The sequence below is a fragment of the Cygnus atratus genome, chromosome 5 (assembly GCF_013377495.2).
Source record: "Cygnus atratus isolate AKBS03 ecotype Queensland, Australia chromosome 5, CAtr_DNAZoo_HiC_assembly, whole genome shotgun sequence".
Lineage (NCBI taxonomy): Eukaryota > Metazoa > Chordata > Aves > Anseriformes > Anatidae > Cygnus > Cygnus atratus.
Window position 1 is genome coordinate 17,824,233 of NC_066366.1, and position 15,825 is coordinate 17,840,057.

The 15,825-nt window shown below is 36.5% G+C and overlaps 1 long non-coding RNA gene across 1 annotated transcript; it reads left to right on the forward strand.

The window, feature by feature from the left end:
* The first annotated feature begins 2,375 nt into the window (after positions 1-2,375).
* Positions 2,376-15,462, forward strand: LOC118250780 (uncharacterized). The gene is made up of 4 exons (XR_004779532.2): positions 2,376-2,510; positions 3,947-4,142; positions 8,192-8,294; positions 14,912-15,462. It is a non-coding gene; the product is annotated as an uncharacterized LOC118250780 (long non-coding RNA).
* The last annotated feature ends 363 nt before the right edge of the window (positions 15,463-15,825 follow it).

Consider the following 15,825-nt stretch of genomic DNA (forward strand, 5'->3'; position numbering starts at 1 on the left):
CTGCTGCACTTCCTCCAGCAAATAGCTAGATTTTGCTCAATCAGATAAGACAGTATGTAGAAAGAGACATTAGGGGGACTTAATCTTCTTTACCTTGCTTGAACAATTATTGTGATAATCTGAGCACTCTTAAGAAAAGTAATGAAATGACATTACAAGTGCTAATAGATTTCAACGCACTTTGTGCAATGCAGTAAGTCATCACCTTATTCTTAATATACACAGTACTATTGTTTGTGAGGCTCAACAGTTCTTTCCTAGACTACATGCTGAAGCATTACAGTTCAATGATTTACAGAGGTACATAAGAGCAATCTGTTGCTTTTAATGTGCTTTAGTAAGTATTAAAGAATTACATTTTAATAAAGCCTACTGCAGGAAAATATATATTTCCTAAGTGACATCGAGAACTTCTTTTTATTCTCCCATCACCTACAATTAAAAAGTCAGATAGACATATATCTTTGCTTTTGTATATAGAATAACAATGAAAGACAATAAATGTCTTGATCTTCATTTTCAGAAATCCTCATTTTGGATGCTTAATTTTTTAGATGTCTGTATCTAAGTCACTATGGAGAAGACTTTGAGAGGTGACGAATATATGCGTTGTCAGACTCTTCAGTAGTAATGGAGGGGAAATTAGTCAAATAAAAATGATAGACTGCTCTTTTTAAACATGTGTTGTTACAAAAAGAAAAGGTATTTGTTTCAGTCATATTATAAAAACAAAGTCTGTATATTCAAGACTTGAATCTAAATGGAAATAAAGTTAGTCATGGTTTGGCCAGAAGTTACCTGTATTTTTTTTTTTTTGATGCAAAAGATTTTCCTTTTTCCTCTTGGCAACATTCAGAATATTGTAGGCCTAACATTTATGGCAAAGAGTTATGTTTATTGCTTAGGATGAATAACATACTTTAGATAAAGACATGCAATTCTTTAATTCTAACACCTTTGGCTATGTTCCAGGAATTAATTTTAATTATGTTAACTTCAAGGCTAATTTTGAAATTTTCCAAGAAATCTTAATTAAATCTTTGGAAAATTCCACAAAATACACTTTTCAGTTCATCTTATTTTTTTTTCCCTAATAAATACTGTTGACAAATCTCAAGAAATCCAAAAGTTTTTCTGTATGGGTACTTGAAAGGAATTTTTAATAACAAAAACTATAGAATTCTTTTCTTATCTCTAAAGCAATCAAGTAGAAGAAATTAATGGAATAACTTCAGAGTATGTATTACTCACTGAGTGATACAGTACCAGACAGTCCATGGCTCCTAAAATAATTATCAAGCTTTTATTATGTTATTATCACCAACTGCACTGGTAAACATATCACGTGATTTAAGAAAAAAATCCCATGGAGTAAAGCAGAAAATGTTGGATAATGTTAGAAGTATGTGTACTCTAGGTTGAAGTCTTGTTCCATTTAGGTCAAAGACAAAAGATCCTGCTGATTTCAACAGTCTTAGTCAGGCCTTAGAAATATTTTGCTAAAGTCACTCTGCCTGATAAAGCTTCAGGTTTATTTTTAGTCATACTGTAGGATCAGTAATTAGAGCAAGGTGGTGATAAGTTCTTGTTCTGATACTCTCAATGCCATTCCCGTCTGTACATACTCGCCTGGGCAGACTGCATAACTTCAGAGAGCATGTTCTCAGAAAATACGCCTTGTTTCTTGAAAGTTATCTTCCTAAGAGGTGGCATGGTCTTAGTGTTGCACAGCCATCCTGAGCTGCAGCGTTACAGCATTTCAGCAGTGACATACTGGGCATAAGCACTGATCGTCTTCTGTGTCAGTTATTCAAATACATAGACTAGTGACTGATGTAAAAGAGGATAACACAATCAGGAGCTGGATGTGAGTATGTTCATTTAAACTCAACTTAATGTAGCTACTGTTCACATCTTGTTGGTGGAACTAGATATTTCTGTTTTTCTAACAGCAGCACTTATATGCTCATCAAAGAAACCAACCCAGAGGAGGGAAAAGGCACCACTTCAATTTCTATAAAGCCTTATTCTAACACTTGGACTTTTGACTACGTGTGAAAAAATGATTTTCTCTCATCAAAGCATTTTACTTACCACAAGATGGCACTGTTTTTTATTTCTTTATTTTCAGCTAGTACTGTCCACAACCTTCTTGTGTTTCATCACATTATCTGTAAAGAGCAAATGATCAGATCTCAATAGTATTTAACACACATTTATTTCATATACGTGTTTATTTAGACCATCTGTTTTCTTTATACTAGATTTGAAAAATGTGGGATAGTGGCTTGCAGTGTTCATTGCTTAAAAACATTATTTTTCTTTTCAGACTATAAAATTTTTCACAGCCCACCACTTTACTTTTGAATTTTCAGCCTCAGCTTAATTTGGGTCCGCTAATTAAAAAATTGGTTCAGATGTGAGACTAATCCAGATATTCTCCTAAATTCAGAAACCTTGGTAAGGATTTGGATGGACAGGATTTGAATTTTGAATTCATAGAGAATAAGGTAAGTGGCACAAAAATTTCTGGACAGCATTTCACACAGTTCTACTATAAAAATGCCTCTTTCATTGTATATCTGAATATAGCTTATATTAAATAAACCTATAATGTTATTGAGTAGATGTTACTAAAGATTCCCCTAATAGGCTTGTAATGCCTGCAAGGACAGGGGAATTTACAGAAAAACATATTAACATAAATAAAGAAAAACTTCCAGCAGCTGAAATAGGAGATGGTAAAAACTGATCTTTATATTAATATGCATTCAAAATATTTCCAGTTATTCTATTTATCTGAATTTATCAAGATTTTGTAAGCATAGGAGACTTGCAAATAAGTTATCCCAGGACATGATTTCTGCAGAATTCAGACCCTAACAAAGCTTACTAAATAACTGTTCTTTGAGTGAAAAAGTTGGTTTTATGTTTCTGTTGAGAATCTGAAGTAGTGACTTGCTGTAAGCAGTGAAGACACCTCCTTCTACAGTAACCCCAGAAAGCATCCAGTGTTTGCTTTCTCTCTTGTGAAAGAACATCTGTTGTGAGTGGTATGAGCTATCTTCTGGGTCTGACCCACCTCTAGTTACTCTTTTAATAACCCAAGTCAGTATGCACAGTAAGTAGGACATGCATGGGTCTCCTTTCCACATAATGGATAGGCAGCAGTAACCTTGCATCTGCTCTTGTGTTAGTCTGTCACTCACAATCAGGGGTTACTTGATGCCTAAAATAATTCCTCCCCTGACAACTAATTCATCTGGGAAGAAAAAAGACTCCATCCAGATGGTGGGAATCTCACAGGCTTCTACTTCTCTTTTTTATTTTTTTTTAAATGGCAAAGTCTCTTTTTTTTTTTAATAGACACCCTATAAGTTATATAACATTCTTGGAGCTGTCATGTGTTATTATCAGCCTTTAAATATATATTAGGCATTCAGAAAATAAGCCCTTCCCTGACCTGGTAGAATACTTCTCTAAAAATGTGGGCTGCTAAAACCCTTTACAAAAGTTAAGCCCTAATACCAAATATTATATCTTTATCTAGATGTACAAATTCAAGACAGAGGAGGATGGTATAGTGTGGAAGGACAAACATTTTTTCACTTAATGCAGTGTCATTTTGCTGAGGTTTTTGGTGTGTGTCACCATCTGCAGACTGCTTGGTGGACCATATGCAAAGTAGTGATTTTAGTCCAGCATTTAGCAGGTGTCTTTACGATAAAGCATACTACTCTTGGAAATACAGAATGACTGCAATTTGTAACTGAGGAAAGGAAGACTTAATATTTGTGAAAAGAGGCCTAATTTCCCCACCTAAAGAACTAGGCTTAGCAAATCAGTCTTCAAGAAACATCTGCTATGCCTGTTGAGAAAGCTTACGCAGTCTCACCCTGCAAGGGGGGTATGTCAGTGTAATTGATTTTCTTTTGTTCTGTTATAGAAGTGGAAGACGTCAGCCAGAATGACAGTTACAATACTGTTTTCCATAAATTGAAGTTTCTATCCTGGAGAAGATCAGACTCTCCTAAGAAACTCGACTATTGTGACTTTTGAAAAATGAGCTTCTTGACCCTGTGATTGGAGAAAGAGCTTGGAGAAAGATTCAAAAGCTCAGAGGTCAAAAGGCAAACAAAAAGGTATCTACATTTGCCATTGAAAAGCTGTATTTGGGGAAGAAATGTATTAGCTGAGGCTGCAACTAGTGGTATGATGTATCAACCTGCTCTCTCTTGAGAGCAAGAAGCATACAGTGATCATATAACACTGATCTGTATTAGTAGGAATACTAAGTACCTCGCTTTTGTCAATGAAATCAATGTAAATTAACACTGGGCAGGACCTGGATTTTTATTTCCATCCAGTCCTTTAGCATAGTGCAACATGAAACGACACAAAAAAAAAAAAAATACAATTGGGCTTTCTATCTTTCTATATTTCTGAAAATAAGCACCAGCTTTCAGTGACAGGCCTGCACAGGCCGGGAGCCCGGGCCTTCCAGCCCACAAGCCCACACCTACCTGCCCCACCATGCAACTAACTCACTCTGGCTCTGTCCCCTGTCCCAGCCCCAGGACCGACGGCCATCCCATCAGATGGGTCCAGGCCCCAAAAGCTTGTGTGGCTTTTTGCCATGCTGTGATCTCCAGCACGAAAGCCAGTCACCTCTGAGTTTTTGCAGCTTTGTGGCAACTCCAAAGCTGACTGTGTTGCCACTGGGTATCCTTTACAGTTCTGTGATGAGCAAATGCGTGTAGTGATAGACCAATAGCAATGATCTTGTGGTGAAATCACTTACAATGCTAATGACACCATCCTTAGCTCTTTAATGAGTTCCGTTTTGATGGATGGTGATCCGAGGGACGTAGGCTACAGTTTGAGAACATGGCTGCCTGTTTTCTGCCCACCCCTGGGTGCGCAGGCCCTTCAGCCAAGCTGGTGGTGCCTCAGGGAAAAAATATTTAAGAAAGGGCAAAAACACTAAACAGACAGAGAAAGAGGGAGAAAATAGAAACAACAGGGCAAAGGAAAAGGTCAGAGAAGGAGGAGGAGAAGGAGGGGCTCCATGGCAGAGCACGGGCCTGCAGCCCATGGAGAGGCCTATGGTGGAGCAGGGGAAAGCCATGAGGAGCGCTGGAGAGGAGCTGTTATAGACCCACCACAGCCCCCATTCCCTGGTAGAGAAGTTGGGAACAAAGGAGTGAAGCCTGAGAAAGGGTGTGGGGAAAAGGCATGGTTCAATGTTTGTCTTTGTTTCTCAAAAAAGCCAAAGATTTTTTCATTGGCAATAAATTAATTTTCCCCAAGTCGAGTCTGTTTTGCCCGTGACAGTAACTAGTGAGCAACCTCCATCTCTTTATCTCTACCTTCGAGCTTTTTCATCATATTTGCTCCCCCTGCCTGTCCCGCTGAGGAAGGGTAGTGAGAGGGTGGCTGGTTGGGCCTCTGCCTGGTGGCCAAGGTCAACCCACTGCATGCATGTGCGTAATAGAGCCGCGTGCTCTGAAGAGTTTCCTTGAAAACTAAGGAAATGAGGTGAACGAAAGACAAAGCTTTATAGTTTTAGAAAAAGCTTTGAAGGTGAGGCACAGAAGCATTACATGTTTTGAAGAGTTCCGTGAGGCATCCATCTCTTAAGGCAGAAGATATCCAGCTCAAGCCCCTGGCATTCAAGGCTCCCAACCACCCTACTTCCCATATCAGGACTGAAGAATTTAATGAAAAGTGCTATTTTACTGTGTTTTGACCAGTTAGCTGGCACTTTATACTCTAAGCTGTCTCAAGCAACATGCACTGAATTTGCCCTGAAAAAACGCTGTGGTATTTCCATCTGTCAGTAACAGATCAAAAAAAGATTTTGTGAATTCTTTATAAACAACACTAAACCCTCACCTACGCTATTTATGTCTAAACTAAAGAAAATCTAGTGATTGATGACAGGACTCCTATGCCAACTACTTACCAATAGACTGACAAATTTTCTCAAACCCGTACATCACTGAAGGGATCAAGAGCAAGACCAAATTCCTGGTCTTCATTGTCTTTTCTTAACCCCCACTTAAACCCCATTCCAAAATAATAGTTTGAAACCTATTTTCTAGTGACTCATGACCTTTAAGAATGAATATTCATTTTGTGTGAAAGCTACCAAGTCTGTATTAAATGCTATTTTACACATTTTTAGGGCTTACATTTCTGCTTCAAACATTATTCTTAGTTTTTGTGACCAACAAGCATGTGACCAACAAAATTTATCTATGATTACTAGACATACTAGACGTCCATTTGTTGCTACTGAGGGGATTATTTCTTTAAAAAAGAAGAAAAAAAAAGATGAAAATGATTTCTTAATAGATAAGAATAGAAACATTTTTCCATTTTTTTTTTCACAAAACATCATGAATGGTAAAAAGATGCTGCACAGAAGTAATGAGCAAATACATGTGCTTCTGATTAGTAGGACTTGTAAATAAAGTAAGGTTAATTGATCAGACACAAAATTGAAAGCAAAATTCTATACTAGCATAGGAAAGGTGAATAGCTTGAATAGTGTGACATTCCCTATTGACAGAAATGATGCTGTCGCACTCTTGGCAGTACTGAACTGTACAATTATATGGAGTAGCTTCCATTATAGTGAACATTTGGAAACTGAAAATAAATAATATTTGAATTAATATACTCTCTGTGTTGATACCGTTACCAATCTAGATTCCCAGAAAGTTAATTTAAATGAAGCATCTGAACAGAAGAACCTTTGAACTATTTATCCATGGGCAAAGGTAGAAGTGGAATCAGCCAACACATTTCTAGTGTAGCTGTTTTTTATTTTATTAGTTGGGAAATGTGATTTACCAACTTAAATAAAAATATTTTTGACTACATATGATGAACAAAAAAATTATAAAAATTATAAACCTGTTCAGTTTGAGTGGATTTTCCACACAGATGAGGAAGCTGAAATCTGGAGTAAAGGAAAAGAGGCTTCCTTCTATGCTTTCCAACTTTCTTTCACCTTTTTTTTTTTTTTTTTTTATGATGTACTCAGTTTTTCACTCATTTTTGATCTGTAAAGTAAGCACTTTTCCCTTCTTCCTCATGCTTCACCATTTTGCAGCTGGAAAAAAAAATACAGGGGAAAGAAAAGGAGAAATAAGAGAAAAAAAAATTTAAAACAACTTTAAAAGAAATAGTAAAAAATATTATCTACGTTTTATACCTATATACGTATGTTTGAAAATAAAAACTAAGTTTAAAATTGTATTTAACTTTGAACCTCGTTTCAGATTGTATTTCATCCTATTTTAAGATGTGTAGGCAAATTTTCTAAGAAAAAAAAACACATTCTTCCTCTACTTCTAATTCAGAAAAATTGTGAATTTGCAAGTCCTAATATATTTTTGAATGTGAAATTTAGTAAGAAATGCATGTCTGTTCCTCAACAAATCCCATTTCCTGTGGACATCCCTTCCAAGCCTAATCACTGTGGCAAAATGATTTTTCAATTTATTTTTTTTTCCCAAGGATAAACGTAAGATAAACAAATGGTAATCATCACTGGTAATTTAACATTACATATTTTGTCATCCCTTCTACTCTGAGTTCTAGACATGGGTAGTCACATTGACATGAACATGAATCTAGATGGATGAACCCAAACCTAATATTTCTGGGAGATAACCTCCAAAGAGTGGGAGAAGCCCTGGTTTCAGAACCTTGGTGGTCTTAGAAAAACACTGTCTGACTGACATTTTGAAATGACTGTGAATCAATAACTTAATGTTTGAAGGTTTTCTAAGTACTTACAATTGAGGAATTTCTTATTACAGATGCTTAATCCTAGGGATGTCCTAAACTACATCACAAAACAATCTTGAACTGTTCCAGCTTAGAGGAGGAAGGAAAGGATATAAAATTCTTGGGATTGCCTGGACTTGGATAAAAAATAACAACTGTACATGAATGGACCCCAATCTTTTTTTTTTTTAAAAAAAAAAAAAAAAAACTATTGTCAGACCCTCTAATCAGTGATCAGCACAATGATAGTTTGTCAGCTTCTCTGGCAACAATGGATTAATTCTTCTGATCTTTTAACAAATGCCAAAATATTAAACTGGTGTCTGGATGAACTTCTTTAAACAGAGTTTGTAGCACTGTTAAACTTTTTCATTTATGTCTATTTGGTTAGTTTGGTGCAGTAAGAAGTTGATTCTAACTTCGGAAACTTCTCAGGGTCTGAGAAGGCAAGGAAGTTGGTCTTCTGCTCCCAATCCATGAATCGAATGTCAGAGGTAATACACAGTAAATCTCAAATTCTGATCTGTAGCATGTTAATTAAGTTTAATATGTACAAATCTTATTCCTTACTCTAAGAAATCTATCAGTGCCTTGTCTTGGTAAAACCATGTCTTGTTCTCCTCTGTATTTAGGCCTCCTTATTTCTATAAATATTGTTTTGTATATTTAGTTTAGTTTAGTTTCAAATTCTCATCTAAATGCAGTTTGATAGATATGAGTAATGCATGAGTAATACACACACTAGGCAAAGCAAACTCTGAAATAAATATGAAGAGACACAGGGAAACTTTCTGGTAAACAAAAAGGAGAAGCAGGCTTTGACACTCATTGAAGAAACAACCTTTTTAAATGGGAAAACAATGAAAAACAAATACTGAATAAGATCAGAGACAGTCTTGTAAATCAGCGCATCTTGCTTGTTGATTTAAAACCTGATTAAAATCAACAATTTTCATCAGTACCCCTGTCTCCACCCTATTTAAGTGTACTATCAATTATGGCATCCTGCCTGCTTTTAAAGGAGAGTGGAGGGTATTTGTAAACATGTTGTATTATTTTAGCTGTATTATTGTTTTTGCAGGACTTCTGAAGATTTCTAATCTTTATTACTAATTACAAAGTGATATTTGAATCCAATGTGTGTTTCCACAAGTGCTTTTTTTTTTTTTTTTTATACTGACATAGATTATGAGCTGATTTCTCTCTATACTTTCTGTAAGCATCTTCTAAACTGTAACTAGAGTAGGGACGAGGAACTGATGGGCAAAGGTAAGGTCAGTGCATCAGATTCTTTCACATAAGTGCTTTCCAGGCAGGATCAAAATAACTATTACGGCTTGATTTATTTTTTATTTTGGCAGTAGTCCTGTAAGTGAGCCTTTGTGTTAGAATGCCTGTATGGAGCTGCCCCTACACACCATTTGTCGCATCAAAGACTTTCTGTTTACAGCTATCTCATGGCACCTTGAGGCTACAAGGTTTGCAGTTCTCACATTTGCTGAATGTCAATGAACTATAAAATAATTAGCTAAGAATCAGGTCATTTAACCTGAATCAATTTATGACACTGTGTTTTCTCAGTGCTGGCTCTATCACCTATGTCAGCACTATGCGGGCAGTCCCATTTGTACTAGCTTAGAATGGAATTGATCATACATTAGTTAACAGTTATTCACACATTGCCCTGTGGAATAATTTCACAAAGAGTTGTATAACTGAGGAGATGAAAAGGAGTTGGATTTCCCTGCTAGGTTAATACGTGCAGCTGTTTCACCCTGACATCCCTTTGCTAAATGTTCAGGAAACTCCATGCCCTAACACATCATTAAAAAACAAAAAAGAATTCCTAATTCTCCTGAGCATCTCAACTCCAGATAAGAGTGATAGATTAAAATTTATCATCTGCTTTAAGTCCCATGTAGCCGCCACTTAAAAAGAAAGCTTCCATAAAGTGCTTCCAAAGGATATGAACTCTAAGAAAATTAAACTAGAGATTTACTTGAACAATAATATTATTATAATTTGGGACTAGGCTAACAGAGTCTGAATCTAGAAGTTCAGCTGGCCAGCAGTAAAGACATGTTTGCAAAGTCTGTACTATAATCATCAAAGCACAGACTTTGGTATCCTCAGAGATTCCACTCAGCCTTCAAATCTCCTGTTGCATACTGCAAGGGCTAAGGCCAGCACTAAATCACTATCTCTTGGGTTAGAAACTGTTTAAAAATATGCTTACTTAGTGCATAGAGATTTTGAAGAATGGACTGTGTTAAATGAAAATTTAAAAAAAATTAAAAAAATAAATTAAAAAAGAGGAAAGGAGCAGACAAAGGGAGAAGTCAAGTAATATATGGATGTGCTCTTGTACCTGCTGATTTTAAGCAGGGGTGCTAACCTCACAACTCAACAGACAGCCTTTCAAAGGAGGAAAGGAATATTATTAGTGTAGTGTCTTTGTCCAAGATTATACAGAATGTTTAGCAAGTCCCTTTAAAACTGGGAAGGGAGATAAAACTCTGCTTAATGATGATGAAAGTCTCATCAGCCTGAACTGATGTTGCTATGGAAATACAAATAATTTTTTTTTCCCTCTGTCTTCTTCATTTTGTCCAGGAAATTCCTAACAATCAAAAAGAAATATGCCTTCTCCTGACCTCTGCCTTAGAATTAATAGTGCTGATGCTGCATTGTTAGTGGTAAAGTGGTAGAGTCAGTCCTGAAAGCGCAGATTGTAACACAACATTTCCTTGTTATTCAGAGTATAAAAATGACCAGGTAGTCATTTTAAGCTTTTATCTTTTATGTGGGAGACACGATGGGGAAGCTTGCCATGTTAAAGAGCATAAATTCACCTATGAGTTCCAGACGTGGGACTGAAGGCCAAACAAACCTTTATGTGCACAGATATATGTTCAAGTGGAAAGGTTGACTATGTGCTTTAATCATGACTAAAACGCAGACTCAGTCATGACCCAACTGCATACATGAGTGAACTGTTACTGTTACGCAGCCGTTAATTCTGGCTAAACCATTTCGCAAGAATAAGGAGTCTTGGCCATCCTCTCAGATAGGCTAAGATTCCAGTGTAAGAACTAGGTTGCTTCTAGTTTTCCTGAAAGAAGTTATCTTCTCTATTCTATTAGCTAACTAGCATCTAAGTACTTCAGAGAACTAAAGCATATTATAACTTACTTATGGAGGATATTTTGATAGAAGATGATTTTAGTGGTCATAAAAATTGCACACTTGATCAAAATAACTAAAACCAGAGTGTGAAGTCTCTGTAATTTTTAAAAAGGCATCTTAAGGTGTAGAATCTCTGTCATCAGTGCAAGGCCTGGGTCTGGTATTTGCCAGTGTTGCGTTATGTCTAATCAAATGTAGTTGACAGTGGGATTCTATTGAATTTCTTCATATTAGATGTCAGTGCTACACAACAATGTGGAAAAACGGGTTAGCATATGAAATTCATGTTCTGCTCCCTCTTGCTGCAAAGCTCTTTTCACCTCATGCTTTTGTAAAAGTTTCAGTATTTTTTCAAAGTGGGAAGATTCTTACTAGTGGCCTCTGAACTAGTCAGCTCTCCTGTAGTAACAGAGTTGTCTTATTGCTTACAGGCCAAAACATTGCCTCATTGCTGAATGTCTTGACATGACAGGAGTCTTAAGAGACATTTGGCAATGGTCTTGAGGAGTTGACAGAACAGTATCTTTCTCATTACTCTTCTAGTTCATCATCCATGCGGTTATGGTGACATTAATAAAAATCGAATGTGAGAGTCAAAGAAACTGTACAGTGAGAATGAGTAAGGAAGAGATGGGTACATATTTGTAAAGCAGTCTTTGGAGTGGCTAGTCAATGCCTACTTGCTTTAGAACAAACTGCATTTCAGTTCCTTTATGTTTAAATTTCAAAATATCATTTAGAAGTTTCATTGTGATAAATGAGAGATAGCTTTCTCAAGTAGCTGTTGGAGAAGCAATAACTTATTCCTGAAAATTTCAGACCTCTAGTCAGTCAAGATGCATTTTCAAGAAAGCAGAAAGCTCCAGCCTATCTTGATTATTTTATTATATGATTTTCACACTATTGGTTCACACTTGAATTCTTGCCCTATTCTGCTTAAAAGAGGTGTTTCTCTAGATCTGATGCTGCATCTTCAGCCCTTCTCTATAAATGTTCCTGTTAAACATAACCAAGCTAAGAATACTTACTGCCAGAGGGGTAGGTGGACTTAAGTTTAAAAGGGCTTAAAGTAAACAAGTAATGTGACATAAATCTTACCGCGTATGTTGATTTTGGTTTAAACACTGCTGCTACTCTAAAATGGTGTTATGATGTTAAGATCGTAGATGATTTGGGTGATTTTGCTGACATTTCTGTGGTTTAAACTGTATATCACAAATTTCAGATTCAGAACTGCTGCTGTAAGGTAGCTACACTACAAGGGACATGCAAGTTTTGAAGCATTATGTTCCCTCAACTTCTTGATTTACTGAAATTCTCCAAGTTTATTTCAAACCTTACTGTTAGGAAATGTCAATGAAAAAGAAACTTGGTTTGTATTTATTAGTGCTATCATCACGGCTCTCGAACATTGAAGCTGTCATTGTGACTGGAGCCATGGAAACATAGACACTATCTCCTGAAAATATTTTAACGCTAAAAATGAGCACCATTTAGAGGCTAGGGATAAATGAGATGATCGAAATATAAAGAACTGATACCCACATACTTTCAATTTTAGGTGTTGTGTACAGATATATGTAAGTGCATGTGTTTGCTTTGTACTGAAATGTATAGCACTGCATACACAATCTGCACTCTCCGGCTTCCTGCAGCACTCTCCTGTAGCCAGGCCTTTATAGCACTTCCATATCTCTTGTGGCTGGCACAGGTCTTAGAAAGCACCTGTAAGAGCAAAAGAAAGCCATCAGAACTTTTCAGGATATATCTGAGTTGTAAAGTAGCATTGACATAAAATATAAGTTAGCCAGTTAATCAAAGAAAGTCAAGAAGTAGGAAGTGATGATTCTAATCACAGCACATAAATCAGCCGTATTTTGGCTTCCACCTCCCAAAAGTTAACTGGCCTGAGACAGAGCCCAGTTCTTGTCGTGGTATTAGGAGGAAACCAGCTAAAACTGGGCCAGTGCAGGACTTGTGTAAGCCAGCTCAGAACCATCACTAGCTTCCCAAAGCTTGTGTTATAGACCAGGCTCACAGGCTGTCATATAAGTCTTTCCTGCAAGCATAAGTTGGTCATTTCTGAGTCGGCACTGAAGGGTATAAGGTTATAATAGTTAACATACCCTTGAATGGCAGAGTGCCATGGGTCATTGGTAAAATGGAAGGCTTAGCAATGGATCAAATTGTATCTGCCAAGTATATTTATCTTTCTGCTTGCTAAGTGTTAAAGAGTCCTGGTGACACTGATAAGGGAACTGTTACTTATATTTGCAAAGCCTAAATACATCAGGTCATGACCCCGATTGGATAAGTGGTAGCTAAACTCTTACAGCTCTCCAACAATAGAAAAAAATTACAGCACTGGTAATTGGGCACCAGCTATGGAAGAAAATGTGAATGGCAATAAGTACAAAGGCAGATTATGACTTTCTGACTCCTTGGCATGCTTTAGTGAGTATATGGACCATGCCACTTTAGTCTGATCTTCACAAAGGAATTGTCTTTGAACAAGCCGAGACTGACAGCTTTTTTTCTGACTCTGTGTGAGGTTAAAGTCTGGGACCTGGCACTCATGTCACTGGTGCATGACAAAAAGTAGAGAAGTAACACTTTAGAAACACAGTAGGCCTTCTGCTGTGTCTTTTGTTGCCTGGACAGTCCAGTGTTCTTTCGTATCACAAAAATACAATAAAGGTGCTAGCCATCGATTTGGTCAAGGATGAAGCTGGCATAACAGACCTGCAATGGTGCAGAACTAATCTGCAGCCAGGCCTTTCCTGTGTGATAAGCCCACACCCAAGTAACCTAATCTGCAATGGGAAATCACACACACAAAAAAGTGCCCAGCATTTAGTGATGGCCTGAATTTTTTCACAGTCATTTGAAGGTTTCCATTGAGGTCCTCTAGTCATTTGATGTGGCAATTAGCAAGAGGACTTTTGTACTCTATGGAGATGAAACAGCCCTCTCCAATAATTATTTTATGCCTTGAACAGAAACAAAAAAAAGCCCAAGGAGCAGATAACATTGTTACATCAAACAGCAAATAGGTTGTGCTTCTAACTACCTATTTTCTTTTAAAGTAAAGTGTTACTTTTCCCATGAGAAAAATCCTTGAAATTATAAACCAAAATTTCCCCATATTGTCTGTAGACTATCTACATTTTTATCTAGGTTCCTAATGCAGTCAGCTTGCTTTGATCTTACAGCATTTTTTAATTCTCCTTTGCTTTTCAAACTCTTTATGAAATATTAGCAATGTGAAGTGGAAAAGTGTTAACACCATATACAAGCCCTTGTTTTTTTTCACATCAGAGCCAAACACACTGAAAAATAAAGTGCCAGTTTACTTCCTTAGTATGCTTAAGAGCTCACTTACTCTCCATCAATAATTTTATGGAATATTATATTTGATGATTGATTTGATTTGATTATATTTAATCATGATTTCTCCAAAGTAAATGTATTTATCACAGTACATGAAATGTCAGTAACAGTTAACATGCATCATCTCCCAGGTAATGTGAAGAAATGATAAAATAACCAATTACTTTCCAGTGCCAGATCAGTTTTATTTCACTATCAGTAAAAGCTGGAACTTCCTTCAGTTACAATTAAGAAGTTCGCAGGTGAGGGAACTTCAGCCTGAAGGTAGCTCTCTAAGAATTATAAAGTAAATTGATGTCAGAACCTACCAGTTCCTTATGTCTTGCACTATTGTGATTCTTAAAGTGAGACCAATCAGACTTCTAAGTTAGAAGGGTTTTTTTTGTTTGTTTTTTTGGTTCATATCTTGCATTTCCTTGTAGGTGAGCAAAGATGTAGTGTAGTAGATACAAGCAAAGATATTTGACAAGGAATTAATAAAACCAGATGTCTAAGTTTAGAAATTTTAACAGGTAACTTTTATTTTATTCTTTAGTTTATTGAGGAATCTGTACATGGAACTGGATATTCCTTCACCGGTGATGCAGTCTCCTTTGCAGGAAGATGGGGCAGAGACATGTTGACTTGTCTGGGATGTAATTAGAGTTATTCTACTTCCTTTTGGACTTATTTTTCATTCAGCCATACTAACTGATGAAATTACATGATGCTTTTACATTGAAACATTCCTTTGCAAACATGTGTTGTCTTCTGCATCTCTGTGATCAATTTGCCCTCTAAAGAGAAGGGTTAGATCTAGTTGGCCAGACACATATGGTTGCTACACATACTTAACTTTTCACCCACACTGTAAAAAATCCCTAACTCATCCAGCATGTTGTTATCAGCATTTAGTCCTAATGAAAGAAATCATTTTTAAAGGCAGAATGAGTGGGCCTGATTATGTTCTCACTTAAGCCGAGTGCAAAGGAGACCAGAATCAGATTCAGCATGCTTTCCCCCCCTCCCCCCAGAAAGAGTGAATAAGCTTATCAATTTCCCTGGCAGTTGCTCTTCCAGTTGGCATTTTCATTATACAAAATTAATTTATTTTTCCACTCACAAGGAGTTACCTAAACATATGTGTTACAGATTATGTCATAGCTCCACTCCTTTGACTGAGTCATTAAATGTTTTATTTCATTAATTACAAGGTTTTCTACAAAACTTTTACATGAGTACAAAATATACCCAACTCAAAGAAAAGTAATGGGTTATTAGTGTTATCTGGAGCTGGATGAATAAATTGCACATCATTATTTTTTCCACAGAGTTCTGTCTTGCTTTTGAATATAAAATTTATTGCATGTATGATTTGATTGACAGCCAGTAAATTGTTTAAAAGCTATATCTTGCTAATAGTTGAGATCCATAATTTAGGCTGAGTTGCTAGACCTTTCTGTACACCAG